We start from the raw sequence: 16,457 nt of genomic DNA on the forward strand, positions 1-16,457 counted from the left end.
TGTTTCCTTCTCAGTAAAAGACGTGCAGTGGCTCAAAAAACCAGATCTTGGTAGAGAAACCAGGAAAAGGAAGAAAACGGTTCGCCAGGCCCCGCCCCCTGACTTCCTCGAAAAGGGGCGGATCCACCCCCATCTCGCCTCCTTCCGGCGCGCCCCGCCCGCTACCGTAGACCTCTGCACTCTTCCCACGTCTCGCGAGATTTCCGACTGACCGCTTCTGCGCACTACGCCTTGCCAGCAACCAAGGCGCCAAAGGCGGGGGGGAGGAGGGGGGAAAAAGGGGAAAGTTGGGGGGGGCCAAGGGGGGGAAGACGGTGCGAACGGCGCGGCCGCCATCTTGTTTGTGCCCCCGCTCCGCGCTCTCTCCGTTCTCCGTCACTCACACACAACCCCCCCCAACCCCGAACCGGACTCCTCCAAGGCGCCGGGAATTGGCGGCAGTCCGAGCCCTCTTCCCGAGCAGCCAGAGGCGCGGCGGGTAAGTGAAGCAGGGAGCGGCGGTGGGCGGGCTGGGTGTGAGGGTGGTAAGGGGACAGGCCTGAAGGGAGAGGGGTGCTCGCCGTGGACCTCCGTGCTCTCAGACTTGGCCTCCCAGCTCCGGGCCATCCCATTCCCCGCCCCTTCCTCTGCTCTCCCCCGCCCTGCGGCACGCAGTAGTTCGTTCCGACCCCGTCCCGCTGGCCAGCGCCACGCCGCCATGTTGTGTCTTCGCGGGGCGCCGCCGCCTGCGCTCGCGGTGTCCGCGCGCCTTTCGCCGGCCCGCGGGCCCTCTCCCATTGGCGGAGGGGCCGGCGGCGGCGGTGGCGGCGGCGGGGGAGGAAGGGGGGGGCCTTGATCGTGATTGGTCGGTGGAGAGGAGGCCGCGGACCTGGCGCCTTATTGGTCGCGACGGCTCCGGACTGAAAAGGGAGGGGGCTTTTGGGGAGGTGTTGGAGACCGAGGGGTTCGAGCTCACTCTTTCACCTAACATGCATTAGGGCAGACCGAGAGTTGAGGTTCCGCAGCTCCACCGCGAGGGAGGTCGTCTAGGATCGGGGGCGGGGGGGGGGGCAGAGATGGGAAGTCTGGAAGCTTTGTTGGATCTGGGGTGTCAGATAGGAATGCTAGTGCTATGGGGGCGGGGGACACAAGAGCAGTGGGGAGGAATACCCACAGTCTGAAAGCCAGGCCTGGGGGAGGGAGGGGAGCACAGAAAGAGGAGTTTCGAAAGGAGTATGGATCACAGCAAAAGGCGTGTGTGTGGGGTGGGGGTGGGGGAGGTATAGTAAGAGAGGGGCAAGTCTCCGGTCATGGTGGAGGTCACAATAAGAGGTGGGTCCGGATTGTCGAGTTTGCCATGGACATAGAAGAGTATCAGATTTGGAAACTGGATGAATGCTTGGTGTTGGCAAATTCCCGAGTAGAGGGGTACAGTTGGTGGGACAGTGGATAGAGTGCTCTTCTGTAGTATGAAGACCCAAATTCAGATTTGTCCTGAGACATTTTACTTATGTCACCTTGGGTCTCTTCACCAATGTTTGTGTTTAAACAGAGGATAGTAACACCTACCTCAAAGGGTTGTTAAGGCCATATTAAAGCACTTGGCACAGAGCCTGGCATATAGAAGGAGGTCTATAAATGCTTATTCCACTTCTCCTGCCTTCTCTTGTTTCCTCCCAGATCTGATGGTATGGTACAGAGTGAGCAGCATAATGAAGGAATAATAAGCCTAGGACTTGATCTGTGTTTTGAGGGTCAGTAAGAGAAGTGTCAACCCCTTTTGCATTGTATGGGAACTGGGGTTCTGGGACTAGGAAAAATTTAGGTGGTATTGCCAAGTCTTGGAAAACAGCATCAGGCTTAGGGTAGGGGAACAAAGTAAAGGAGAGATGCCCCATTCTTCAAGGCAGAGTGGTCTGGTATGCATGATAGTGATACAGGATTCTAGAAGAAAAGAAGGCCAAAAAATCTTAAGAAACATAAAGGAGGGTTTACTTTACCCTTAATACACCTCTGAAGGGCAAGAGGATTTATTTCAGGGGTGCAGTATAGGCTATATATCTGCTATGGGAAGATTGGGTGAGAAACCGAGACTTTGGGGGAGCTACAGCTTGTAAAGCCATGCCTACTCTTGTTCTTCTCTGGAAATAATTGAATGATCAAGCTGGGTAGAGGACCCATTATCTAGCTCTTTTTTTAATTTTTGGTAATCTGAATTTTTTTTAATAGCTTTTGGAACTAAAATAACCGAACATAATTTCTCTTCCTTATATAACAAGATTTGACAACAGTTTCTGGTTCGTCTTTCATAACGAAATATGACTCTATTCCCTTTCCAATCCAAAGTTTTAAAAAAACCAGTGAGCAGAGGGGTACATTCCAACTGCACTGAATCATACTGGCTCAGGTTGATTTCAGAAGACTCATCTTAAGTCACAGGGACAGGTCAAAACACATTTGTATCCAACTCTAGTGTTTCCATAGGGACAGTATTTACTGGGTGGTGCTTTTTATCTGCAGCATAGTTGTAAACACCTGTGCTCTTAGTCCATTTTCAGGAGGGTTTCTATCTTTGGGTTAATGCCTGTGAGTGAGTACATCTAGAGTTTGGGGAGGAAGAAGGAATAGAAACTGGAGCACCAGTAAGATTACACAGGTCTTGGTCTGTTTAATATTTTGAACATGGATTTTACTACAGGATTTTTATTCATATTTAAGTACTCAAAATGAATGCATTTTAGAATTCAATATAATTAGAATTTATAAATCCAGGAAGCATTGATTAAGGGTTTATTGTGTACTCTGCTGCTTTTAGGAAGAGAAATATTGCTTAATGTCTCCTAAGTAATAGGGTGTATATGAAAGCAGATAAGTACATAATATATCTTAATTGACTTGTATATGAGAAAGGTGCACACAAAAGTGTTCTGTGAAGTTGAGGGTAAGGAGTAGGGAACCGAGGTATTTGATTAGGGATCCAAAGAATGGGAAGAAATTTAATAGGTAAAAGAGGAATATCCTATGCATAGATAATAACAAAGACAGAATTGGGAAAGTATGGGATTTAGGGATATGCTGGCAAATGCCTAACTGGCTCTTAAGAAGAAAAAGAAAAAGCCTTTGTTCACGACATATTTTTCAGTATAATCTACATTATTAATATTATTCCATCACTTAAGTCTAGAAAATAAAAAAAATAATAAATTGAAGCCATGATTTGTAACATTTTTTGAATACACTGAAAATTTAATGGTAGTCTCTCTCTGTATGAGCCGACTGTCATATGAGCTGGTCTGAACTGGCCTCAGAACCCTAGTTATGTTCCAAGGGTAGAGTATTGGTCTAGGCTGCCTGGTAGACATTGTGACAATGTGAGTTCAGTTGGGAACACATTTTTAAGGGATTGAAATCCCCAATAAAAGAGTTTGAACTTTAGCCAGAATAGACACTAGGGGAACATTTCATAAGGAGACAGAATATAACGGAAAAGCATTTGTTTTGAAGTTAAAAGACCTGAATTCTGGTATTTACTTACTGTGTGATCCTGAGCAAGTCATTTCTGAGGGCAAAAGCTTCAAAACTGCTCTGAGACTTTTTGGAATACCCTGTACTTGAAATAAGTACCATGTAAGTGTGGATTGGGTCGGGTTGGTGGACCAGTGGAGTGGATAGATTGCTATGCTTTGAGTTGGGAAGATGAGTTCAAAAACTCATCAAAGATGAGTTAAAAAAAAATCCCAGACACAAGCTGTGTGACTTTGGACAAGTTACTTAACCTCTGTTTTCCTCAGTTTCCTCGGCTATAAAATAGGGATAGCACAGATTTGTCAATGTTGTGGTAAAGATCAAATGGCATAATTTTAGCCACAGTGTTTGGTACATAGTATTATATAAATGTTAGGTTATTGCTTTCATTAAAGATAGTGTGGTAAAGTGGCATATTGGCCTTGTATTTGGGAAGAAATGAGTTCAAATGTTATCTCTGCTCCAGCCAACTCTTTATTTATTTTTGCATAGAGGAAGTTAAACATGTTTATACTAACTCAGAAGGAAAATAAAGGTATAGTTAGTTGATTTTTCAGTCAACTTTTTAAAGACTAAATTCAACTTTGATCTCTATTGGCAGAAGTTTCCACACTGAAAGCTCCCCATGCTCATGAAATGACAGGTCCAGATTCTTTCTTCTGGCCTTCCTCTACCCAAAAAAAAAAAGGCTATCACTGAAGACTTTCTCTAGGAGGAGTGACATAACTAAATTTATAGTAATGAAGACTTTCCTGGCAGAGATGGACATGATGATGGCTGGATAAGTAGCTTCTGTTGTGACTGATTCTAAAGGAAGTAGTAAAAAAAGGATCTCTAATGGATACCAGGGGAGAGGTGTAAAATGTGCTGATGAAATGGAAAAAAACAGTATTTGGGAAAAGTTAGAGAATACCAGAGTTTCAGACTTGGGAAGCTTGGGGGTCAGTGAAGATGTCACAAATAGTGAAGTCAAGAGGAGGAGCAGGTTTAGGGGGACATGCTGTGTTTTGAGATCCAGGTGGAAGATCATAGGATCAGGGTTTTTAGAGCTGGAATGAACTTTAGAGGTCGTCAAATCTGACCCTTTTATTTTCAAGATCAGGAAACTGAGATCTAAATTTAACCAGGCTACACAGCTAGTATCTAAGGAAGGATTAGAAGAACCTAGGTCTTCTGGATATCCAAGTTCAGTGCTCTGTCTACTATTACCACATCCTCTACTCAATTTGAAGTTCAGATCTGCTGTTTAGGAGAAAATTCAGGACTAGTGAAAGATCTAGTAGTTATTTGTAGAGGTGACGGTTTAAGTTTCTGGAGGGAAAATTGTTAAGGAAGAAAAGTGTAGAGAAAGTACCAAAGAAAGACTTGAGGAATATCCAGTTTCAGTCAGGAGGATGAATTAGATAAAAAAGACAATCATTATAAAAGTTGATAGAGAACCAAGAGAGTTTAATTTTTCTGAAATTGGGGAAAGACTGATCACAAAGGATTGGAAAAAAAGCTGTTGGGTTTGATCCCCCCCCCCCATAGGTCTCGAGGCAGCAGTAAGGGCTAGGCAATTGGGGTTAAATGACTTTCCCAGAGTTACATAGGTAGGAAATGTCAGAGGCCAGATTTGAGTTTAGGGCCTTTCTTCTTCAGGTCTGGGTCTTTATCCATTAAGTGAGCTAAACTACCTTCTTGAATTTAATTTTTGAAAGAGTTTTAGTAAAATTTTAGGTTGGATGGAAGCAAGTCGTTGAGATAATGGGTACTGAACTGGATGCATCTGTTAAGAAATTTTTTCAGAAAGTTTGGCAGTGAATGGGAAACATACTGTCATATGTTGGTTGGTTTAGAAAGCCTTTTATAGAATTGAGGAAACCTGAATTTGCAATGGGGAAAACTTGGTTTAAGGACTTCCTCTATCAATACTGGCTGTGTGATTCTGGGCAAGCTACTTTCAGTGCTGCTAACTTTATAAGATTAAGTTGTAGAACAGTTACCATCCCCTTTTATAGAGTTTCCTCATCAGGAATCTGGCCTCTGACACCAGAAGCCTTTGCCAAAGGAATCTATGACAGAAGAAAGGTTTAGAACTGATGTAGACTAGACTAGTGCATGTCCAAAGAGAGGTACAGTTTTCATTGTCCCTATTTTTGTTGTTCGGTTGTTTATAGTGGTTTTTGATTCTTTATGACTCCATGTGGAGTTTTCTTAGCAGAGATTCTGGGACAACTTGTCATTTCCTTCTCAAGCTCATTTTACAGAAGAGGCAACTGAGGCAAAGAACTCAGTGATTTGCCCAGGGTCACACAGCTACTAAGTGTCTGAGGATAGATTTGAACTCAGGAGGCTGAGACTACCTAAGGGAAACCTACAAAATCTGCAAAGGCAAGCAGCTTGCAAAAATGTGATAAACCAGGGTTCATCTCCTGATTCCAGTACTGGGATCATGGGCAAATCACTTATCCTAAGCCTTTGATTTTCACCTCTGTAAAATGAGGGTAATAATTACTCATACTATCTGTTCTTGATAAGGATATAGCCAAGTAATATGAAATTAGGATTATTATTCCATTCATCAGATATAGGTCAATTAAGCCTCATTGTGTTTGAACGCCTGGAGTCTATATTACCTTTCCTTGCTACTGTCCAATAGAGAAAATGAAAAGAAGAATTATTGTAGGTCAGCAAGAAGCAGATGAATTAAAAGGCAAGACTTAAAACTGCATGCTGAGTTTTGACTGCCCTCTCTTGGTAGGGGAGAAACAGCAGAGGATACCTTACACAAATGACCTTTCTGAAGTTCATTCCATCCTCAGGCTGACTATTACATTATGACTAGGACATTAATATGTCCTAAAGACATTCCTATTTCTTGTGAAGAAAGCAAACTGGTTTTGAGTTATCTGATGGCCAGAAATCTTTCTTTTTAATTTTGTTTATAAAGTTTTTCATTTGAGAAGTTAGGATGGCTACAAGGTCATTTTACTGTTTTTCTATGTTGACAAGGAGCACCTGCCCAACATTATCCCTTTGTAAAAAAAAAAAATATCCAGGAGGCAAATAGATTTAAATATTGGGCAAAGTGGAGAGGGCTTAGAGGCCTTGGTCTGATCTATTTTGATAGCTGTTTCAAGATCACCTTGAGCTTTCATAATTGTTTGATTTTTTTCTAGATAATCTTTTATAAGATAAGATTTCACTGTAGTAAGATAGAGGAAATCACCTCTTAATTTGGCCATATCACTAGTTTGGATTTTTGAGCTGGCATGGCATTAATGGTATACTTTAGCCTGGCACAGTTCTGAAAATATGATCTACAGATCCCCGGGGGTGCTCAAGATTTTTGGGGGGTCCTCAAGGTCAAAACTTTTCATAATGCTAAGATCTTATTTTCTTATAAAATTACTCCTCCCTTTTCCAAATGTATGTGAGGTTAGGTTTTCTTCATACACTTCAACCAAGTCAATATATTATATATTATATATTACATATAATAAGAGATTGTAATATATTATAAGAGATTAAATATATAAAATTGTCATTCTCACTATTTTTTGGTGGGAAAAATACTTTTCATAAATATGTAATATATTTACTGTTCTTTTAAAATGAATTAATAGACAAGTATTTTATATTTTTTATCAGTTTTAATTTCAGATAAATGTTGCTACATCTAATTCATTAACAAAAGCTCTTTGGGGTCTCCAAAAATTTTTAAGATTTGAGACCAAAGAATTTTGAGAATCATTTGTCTAGATCATCCTGTCTTAGTATTAGAGAAAGATTTTTTCCTGATTGCTTCTGTAGATGGCATGTCCCTCTTCCATATTTTCTTCTGATTATGAGATCAGAGGATGTTGGATGTAAAGCCAAAAGTAACCTTAGAATCATCTTGGCTATAGACAAGAAACTGAGGTCCAGGTCTTCTGACTTTAGATCCAAAATGTTTTAGATGAGAAGAAAACTAATCCCTAAGAACACTTTCCTAAGAAAATTGTGACTGTTCAAGCCCAGGAAAGCATAATTTTTTATGCTATGTCCAAAAAAAGGAAATCTACATTGTTTTAGTTTGTTGGTCTGGAAATAAGTCTGTCAACCCAGAAGAAAGTCCTAAGGCTTTTTGGGTAAAAATCCCACCCTCTGCCAGCATTTTCCCAGTTTTAAACATTTATCTTATTCTCATATTTATCACATCTGTGCTGGTATATTTTCTTTTACCTAATTCTGTGGACTGCATTTTTGACCTTTTAATAAAGTTCTTGTCTTTGGACAGATTACTTAACAGAGGCTTACTTTATTTTAGACAGTGGGACTGTATATATATATATCCATACTGTGGGCTTTAAAATTAATATTCAATAATTCAATATTTTATTTTATAAAGTTTTATTAATAATAACTAAAGCAAAGAACTTCCTGAACTCAGTCTGGTCGCAGGTCAAAAAGAGGAAGAGGGAGGATTTACCACCTTAAATACAATCACGCAAAACGCTAGGACTCAGGAAAGGGGCAAAAGGATTCTAGGTAATACAGAAAAGAACTTTGGGTAATGTAGTTTTGTTTGAGGGTTCAAGAATTTCTAACCATTCATTTCTCCCTGTGATCCTTTTGGGGAGACCAGTCTCCCCAAAAGCATCATAGAAACATAACTAACTTATAAATTGCAATAATTTGTGGATAAAAAGAAAGAAGGAAAAAAACACCAATGATTACTAGGTTGACAAAAAGCCAATTTAGGGGCAGTCCCCTTTGGCATAAGGGTATATATTCAAAACAAAGACATTTCAACTCCCCCCTCCCCCCAGATGGTGGTCTCTGCAGGCATCTTCATGATACCTTCTGGATTCTGGGAGGTAGCAAGTTTCTTATCCTAAAATTGCTCAAATTTAAATCAAATTTCAAACAATAACATAGTCCCCCCTGAGGAAAACAATAATACATTCCCCCCGAGGAAGATACAGGGGTACACATAGGAATTACACAGGGATACATGGTCGAGTCATAAGGCATATGAATCAATTATCAAAAACATCAAAGAATCCAAAGAAATTGAAAAATAACCTCTGAGTGAAATATAGAATATAAAAAGAAAACTTGAAAAAATTCTGGGGAGAAGGAAAAAAAATTTCACAACTCACAACATGTTCTTGTAGTGATTCATGTCCCATAAGCATGCAACAACAATCACTCTCTAACCCAATTTAGCAGCCCATACTACATTGCTCAAATTAAAATAAGTTGCCACATCGTGAAAAAAAATAGAAAAAGAGACTAGATCTCGAGATAAATGGGAAATAGCATTTCCTGGTTCAACCCTATTCTTTGCTTTTTCGGGATAATGGAGCCAGAACAATTGATGTTATGTGTTTGATATAGAGTGTGGTACAAGGAAGTCCTGCATTTAACACATGTTGAACAGCTGCAAACTTGAGTCTCACACATGATCAAGTCATTGCGTTTTTTTGTGCAGAATGTCATCAATCCCCGCAGGATTGGCTTGGTTTCTTTTACCTTTTCTGCTCATTTGGCACTTTGTAGGTCAACTTCTGTGCTCCTTTGTGGTCTGTTTTTCCTTGGATTAGACATAGTCATCGAGCAAGAGTCTCACAGTATTTAAATAACTAGTTGCAGGTTGCCATAGTCCAAAGCTTTTTGGGTATGCTTTTATATGCTAGGTGAACAGACCTCTTAACTTATTCTACTGCAAAAAGTAAAAATAGTTTAAAAAAATCTTTTCAATACTAGTGACATGTGTTTCAAAGGCAAAAAATGAGAAAAGAAGAAAAAAAAATCAAATACTATATGACACGTAGGAAGAAAACAAAATATTAAAATTGTGTATATTTCACAATTACAGAGGTAAAGTATAGAGGCTAGTTTTCAAAAAATATGATTCATTTTCTCTTTAACTTGGCCATGAACCATTGTGTGAGTGCAAATGATTTTCAGAATAAAACAGTAATACAGTAGATAATACACATTCACAGAAGTATCAATTCCCCAAAATTCACAATAGCCCAGTTAATGATAATATCAAACCCACTGAATTTGCTGTGTGACATTTTAAAAAACTTATGAACTAATGGATATTTGTCACAATTTTTACAGATATAGCAAATCTTTAAACCTTGGCAAATATATTTTTAAACAAAGTAAAACTTATTTGGGTCCAGAACATCACCAAGAAATGTAGATTGTTCTGGTGGAAGTAAATTAAACTGAAGAGTTAAATTATTATATGTGCACAGAAGCTCTTTTTGACTTTCTGCTTTATATAAACCTTTTACCTTTAATATAAAATTCTTTATAATATATATAAACATATTTTTAAAAATCCATTCAGAAACCACTAGTTGTCTAAAATTATTTCTGAAGACCCCTTAGAATTACCATTTAAATTCTTAGTTCATTAAATTCTCCAAAGGTTGCATACAATTTAACCAGTTTTGTTGAAGTCCATCCATCATCATCTATGTGACAAAGGTTTGGTCAAGTTATTCATGGGCTTATACAATGATATTTTGTTCTTCAGCAAAGGCAAAGGTACACATTAAAGATCAATATAGGCAAAACATAGTAGCTTAAAATGATTCTGTATAACAAAGTTATTTATTAGATTAATACAGATAAACTTTTAAAAAAATTTAAACCTTAAAGCAATTAGTAAATACAATAATATAAGCAAGCGAGAAGGTACAGGCAGACAGTGCAGTCAAAATCCTTTTCATCAATCCAATAGATTTGTTCTATATTATAGGAGGAGAATAAAACTCAAAATAGTTAGCAATAAACATTCAGATCTCTTTTAGTTTCCTTCCCCTTCCCCAGTATTTATCATCCATTCGCATTTCTTTTGTCAGAGCTCTGAATTTTCTCATAGAAGCAGAGGACAGAATCTCCACTCTGCATGTTGAGAGCAGATAAAACTTAGAACTTTGTCAAAATATTTCAGGTTGGTTTGTAGTGTAAGCAGAAGGAAATAAAGTGGGAAATCTCCAGTGAAAATAAAAACTCCCAGGAAAAGAATTAAGCAGATCCAAACTGTACTTTTTAGTTCTACCAACTGAAACTGTTGTTTCAGAGTTTGAAGCATGGAGAGGGAGAGGGAGAGGGAGAGGGAGAGGGAGAGGGAGAGGGAGAGGGAGAGGGAGAGGGAAGGGAGAGGGAGGGAGAGAGAGAGAGAGAGAGAGAGAGAGAGAGAGAGAGAGAGAGAGAGAGAGAGAGAGAGAGAGAGAGAGAGAGAGAGAGAGAGAGAGAGAGAGAGAGAGAGAGAGAGAGAGAGAGAGAGAGAGAGAGAGAGAGAGAGAGAGGTGATGAGTAAGTTATGAGAAGGCAGAGATCATGTCTTATTGAGCTTTGCAACCTCATCACCTGTTGCAGTAGGTTATACAGAGCTTGATAAATATTTGAATTAAAATGAAAACAAACTTCTTTGAAGAAAACCACTCATATAATTTGGGGAGACTGTCAGAATGGACATGTGCATTGCCTTTACTTGGTTTTTCTTAAATTTGGCATTTGGCTCAGAAATGAACATTCCTTCACTCTCTACTCCCATTCTTAAAGTTAGGAAGTCATTTTGTCTCCAGTTCAATTCCCAGCTCTGGACTGTTGCTAACTGTATGACTTTCTATGAGCCTCAATGTCTTTATCTGTAAAATGGGGGAAATAATATCCCCACTCACCTCACAGGTATTGTAAGGATCAAATCCTTTGAAATACTACATAAATGTTAGTTAATAACTAATAATTTGACAAGTGAATAACTGGTAATATGTTGTTGCTCCTTGTAAAACTAGCTCTTTGGAATAATGCGATTGATGTTATTTTGAAAGCATGGGTTGCTATGACCCTTTCAAAGGAGTCACTTTGGGAAGCCATATATTTATTAATAACAGCAACAGTAGCTCTTACATTTGTATAGTAGTTAAGGTTTTAAAAGTGTTTTTCCCAGAGTATCCCCATGAAACAGGTAGTTCAAGTATTATGATTTTCATTTTATAGCCTCAGAGTAGTGACTGACTAGCCCCTAGTTACAGCTCCCAAGTGTCAGAGCTACTCCCTCCCCCAAGCAATTTTTTTTCACTACTACAATTTCAGCCATATTTCTACTGCACAAAAAAGTTTACCAGCAGACATTGGGATCCTTTTTGTGCTTCTAGAGCTACCTTCAGAAACTGGGGTTACTTTTCCCACTTCTGCAACTATCTTCAGAGAGTAGGGCCTTTTGTCTTGGATTTTCTTGGTGGGGTAGATTTGATTTTTGGGGAGGGCCACAAGTATGGTAAGTTAGGTGGTGGATGTGGATCAAGCTGGGAAATTGTGTTTTAAAGGAGGGAAGGTGTGGCATGTGAATTGTTTCTGAAAGGCATTTCCAAGAAAGAAATTCAGATATAGATGTACTGACATTGTTGGAATAGTTGTCTATCACTTATGCAGAGGTGTACTTGCAGTTTGAGTGAGGGTCTCCATCCATGGTGGCCAAAATTTACTATGTAAAAGCTCAAATGAGATTCTTTAAAGATCTTCAACTATATAATCATAATACTGACTCCTCACAACTTCTGCCCTTCTGGGCTTCAGAAACTGTTTTCTGCCTGGTAGATCAGGTGAGGGCATTTTCCTTCTTGTCCGTGCAGGCCTTAGGGGCAGTTAGGGAGTCTGAAAAGGAAATAGGATATGTACCTTCTGGACTCTGCTGATCAGTTTTAATTGTTGTAGTGGGGCTTGCTTCCACTATTATAGCAACAAGCCACGTGAAACAATGGAGAGGGCCACTTTTTTTCTGAGGATGTTATGGGGTAGTCTTTCCCCAGATTAGCTTGAAAAGGCTTGGGCTGTTCAGTTGGGTAAAGGGGCTGGTTGGGAGTCAGGAAGACTAAGACTTCTATCTATTGTATAACCACAAATAAACCACTCAATCTTCTCAATGACTCTCTACGATTTAGTAGTTCAGTTATTTTTCAGTTATGTCTGACTCTTTGTAACCCCATTTGAGATTTTCCTGACAGATATGCTGGACTTGTCTGCTGTTTCCTTCACCTCATTTTACAGTTGGAGAAACTGAGGCAAACAGGGATTAAGTGACTCCTACTTTCTCTTCCTTTACCTCAGTTTCACATGATGAAGTGGTCTTACTCCTCATCAAGGCAACCCTCTTTACCTGTTCAAATGATTCCATTCTATATCCTGCCTCCTCCCACAGATTGACCCCTCTCATTGTGGTGCTTTCCCTACTACTTATAACCATCCTTCTGTCACCACTAATTATGGTCCTATATTTCTTCTGCTATTTGTAGGTAAACTCCTAGAAAGGCTATCCACTATAGATGTCTCTACTCTCTCCTTTTATTCTCTTCTTAACCCTTACAATTTTATTTCCCTTATCATTCCATTGAAACACCTCTCTCCAAAATCATCAATGATCTCTTATCGACCAAAACCAATGGTCTTTTTCAGATCCTCATTCTCCTTACGCTTTCTGCAGCCTTGGGCACTGTTGGTTACTTTCTCCTTAATGCTCTCTTCTCTAGGTGTTCAGGACACCTCTCACCTGGTTCCTCTTATCTGACTTCTTTATCTCCTTTGCTGGATCCTCTTTTCGTGCCCTCCACTGTCTTTTCCTGGACCCTCTTTTCTTCTCTCTATACCACTTCACTTGGAGATCTAATTACATCTCTATGTTAATGATTCTCAAATCTACCTATTCTACTCCAGTCTCTCTGCTGACCTCCAATCTCAGTTCTCCAATTGCCTTTCAGACATCTCAGACTGGATGGCCAGTAGAGTCTTCATGAACTCATTATCTTTCCTTTCCCCTTCCTATTCTCTGTTCTATAGATGGCAACGGTATCTTCCTAGTCTTTTAGGCTCGCAACCTAGGAGTCATCCTGTATCATCCTGTATCTCACCATCTCTCACCCCACTCCCCCATTCAATCTGTTTCCAAGGCCCATTCATTGCAACATCTCTCAAATATACTTCCTCCTTTCCCCTCTGGTACAGGTCCTCATCCCCTCAAACCTGGAATATTGAAAAAGCCTACTGGTGTGTCTGCCTGCCTCAAGTCTTGCCACACTCCAGTCCTGAAGTGCAGATCTTATCACTCCTCCCACTTCAACTCCTCTACTCAATAAACTCCATTGGCTCTAGGATCAAGTACAAAATGCTCTGTTTGACATCAAAGCCCTTTATAACCTAACTTTCTCCTACTTGTCCAGTCTTTTTATACCTTAGACCTCCTCCCCTCCCCCAACCACACTCTTCTATTCAGTGACACTGGCCTTTTGGCTTTCTGACTGTTCTATCTTGTGAACAAGGCATTCTGTCTCTTGGCATTTTCTCTGCTGTTCCCCATGCCTAGAACACTTTCCTCTACTTTGACCATATACCTCTTTGGCTTCCTTTAGTTTCCTTTTAAAATCCCACTTCTCACAGGAATCCTTCCCCAAACCCTTTTAATTTGAGTACCTTCCCCCTCTTATTTCTTACTTCTCATCCTGTTTATTGCTTGTTGTTACCCCTGTTAGATTGGGAGCTCCTTGAGGGCAGGGACTGTACTTTGGCACTTTCTTTATCTCCAGTGTATCTTCAGTGTTTAGCACGGTGACTAACACATTTATTGTAGGCTTTTAATAAATGTTTATTGATTGAGCATATAGGTGTAGAGCATACTGCTAAACCAGCTTTGAGGAAAATTAAAAAGGTTTAGACAAGTCCTAGTCATTAAGAAAATTTGTTTTTATAGGAAGCATGCACAGTTAACTACTGAGACAAAATAAATCCTTTGGAAAGATGCAAAACAAAGTGCTTTGTGAGGTCAGAGGAAGAAAAGGTCATTACTTTGGTGAGTGAAATCTGAGATTTCCTGGGACAGTTAGTATTTCAATTGGATTTTTTAAGCATGGTTAACATTCCTGGGGGGGAAAATGAGAGAGGGAGGAAGGGGGAGACAACCAGTGGGTAGAGAGGGAGGAAGGACTATGACTATGAGCTGCAGAGGCACAAAAGTACAGGGTGTGTGTTTGGCAGCAACCTGGTACATGGAAAGTGGGTCTAGGCCTGGAAAGCAGAGGGCTCTGGATGGCTGCATGCAGATGCATTTAGTAAGTTTCAAAGTCTTACAAGTAAGAGAAATGACGTGGTCAGATCTGTCAGGAAGAGAAGCTTGGTTACTGTGCAAAGGGGATGAATTTTAGCTTCGAGTTGGAAAAACTGAATGTCATCAACAGAAATGGTTTAGTCAGAATGAGGTTGGGAGTGGGGAAAAAAATGATAGGTTTTACTTTTTAATTGTTACATTTCAGGTTCAGTGGGACATCCAGGTAGAGGATGTCCAGTAGGCAGTTGGAGTGCTGACTAGTCTTAATACAGAGAGGCAGCCTGGGGCAGTGGAAAAGCCTGGCTCTAGAGTCAGATCCTATTGCTTAGGCTTATGTCCTGAGTGACTTAGGGCAAGTCGGTATACCTCTCAGAGCCTCAGTTTCCTCATCTGTAAAATAAGGGGATTGGGCAATGTGCTCTCTTGAGATCCACTTCAGATTTATGATCCTGTGATCCACAGGTTGGCAGTCTAGAATTTGTGGCCCTTGATGGAGGGGTGAGGGTGTTAGAGGAAACAATAACTGACTAGTTTTTAGTGATGTTCATTTATCATGGAAAGTATTAATGATGGTAACTGGTGTTTCTACAGTACCTGGTACTTACCAAAGTGTTTTACATACCTCAACATAGTAGAGTTCTGAGTTTCCTCTAAAGCCCAGTTCAGGTACTTTCAGGACACTTTCCCCCCCTCATCCTCCAGTTAATAATACTTTCTCCTGCTTGAAATTACCTGGAATATATTTACTCATGTACTTTTTATCAGGGAATAGACTATAAGCTCCATGAAGTCAAGGACTGTTTGATTCTTGTCTCTGTAATCCTGATGCCTAACACAATGGCGGGTACTTAATAAGTATTTGTTAAATTGAATTTAATTGTCTCATTAGATTCTTATAATAGCTCTTAGAGACAGGATAAACAGGAATCCTTATTACTCCGATTTTACAGGTGAGGAAACTGAGGTTCACAAAGTGAAGTGATTTTTACAGCTAGAGAAGTAGTTGAGTCAAAACCCAGATTAGCCCAGGACCAGGAATTTTTTCCCTCCAGCACAGCTACTTTTCAGTAGTGTGTTACTAATCATGCCCCTTTAAAATTTCTGTCCTGTTACTATGACTAACAGAAATCAGAGCAATGATACTATACTGGATCCAAAGTTAATAAGACTATTTCTTTATTCCTTGATCTGGCTAAGTCACTTAAGCTCCTTCTGCTTTTGTCTATTACGATTAAAATTCTCTGGAAACTATATATTAATTTATATAGGTATTTATTAGTAAAGGTGTGAGAGAGAAAGAAATCATGTGATCACCTGGCCACCCTAATTCCTAGCTGCTTTACACAAACTGCCTCATCTCATCCCCAAAACTGCTCATCTGTAAGCAACTGTGAGATGTTAGTGTATGCCAAGAGTTAAACACTCCAGAGAAGGGAGAGATAGCACTTCCTCCATTCTCTTTCTTCTAAAGCCAGTTTTTGCCACTCATCCTGGGACTCTCTTAACCTCAGTCCACGTCTGAGTCCTGACTTTTTGCCATACCACCAGTTGCTCAGGGACTTCCTACAACCCTCTTCCGTTCTTGAGGACTCCATGTCAGGGTGTCAGGTAGCCAAGTAGACCTCTGACATCTTCCTGTAGGACCAAGTGTGCAGCTAGTCAAAAAGTGGGGCTGACATTAACCAATAATGAGTTTTCAATCTGAATAAGGGGTACAGTTTATATTAAATTCTTGCAATCTCCCCTCTGCTTTTTTGGGAGATTAGCATGCTTGTCTATGGAGAGTCTTAACTATAACTTGGGTATTTCTTAATATATTTTTAAAAATGATTGATGCATTGACAAAGAGCCATTGGTATTCTTT

The 16,457-nt window shown here is 40.1% G+C and overlaps 1 protein-coding gene across 6 annotated transcripts in view; it reads left to right on the forward strand.

Annotated features, from left to right (window-relative positions):
• Positions 1 to 221: 221 nt before the first annotated feature.
• The window catches only part of NFYC (nuclear transcription factor Y subunit gamma), a 95,766-nt gene continuing 79,530 nt past the window's right edge, over positions 222 to 16,457 (forward strand). For 2 of the 6 annotated variants that reach the window (XM_056795230.1, XM_056795224.1), the window contains exon 1: positions 234 to 478. The gene's annotated coding sequence lies outside the window, so the exon portion shown is untranslated. Of the gene's footprint in view, positions 479 to 16,457 lie in introns of all 6 variants that reach the window. The other 4 variants (XM_056795225.1, XM_056795232.1, XM_056795234.1 and 1 more) reach the window with 4 other exon arrangements.

This window comes from Monodelphis domestica, chromosome 4 (genome assembly GCF_027887165.1).
Source record: "Monodelphis domestica isolate mMonDom1 chromosome 4, mMonDom1.pri, whole genome shotgun sequence".
Lineage (NCBI taxonomy): Eukaryota > Metazoa > Chordata > Mammalia > Didelphimorphia > Didelphidae > Monodelphis > Monodelphis domestica.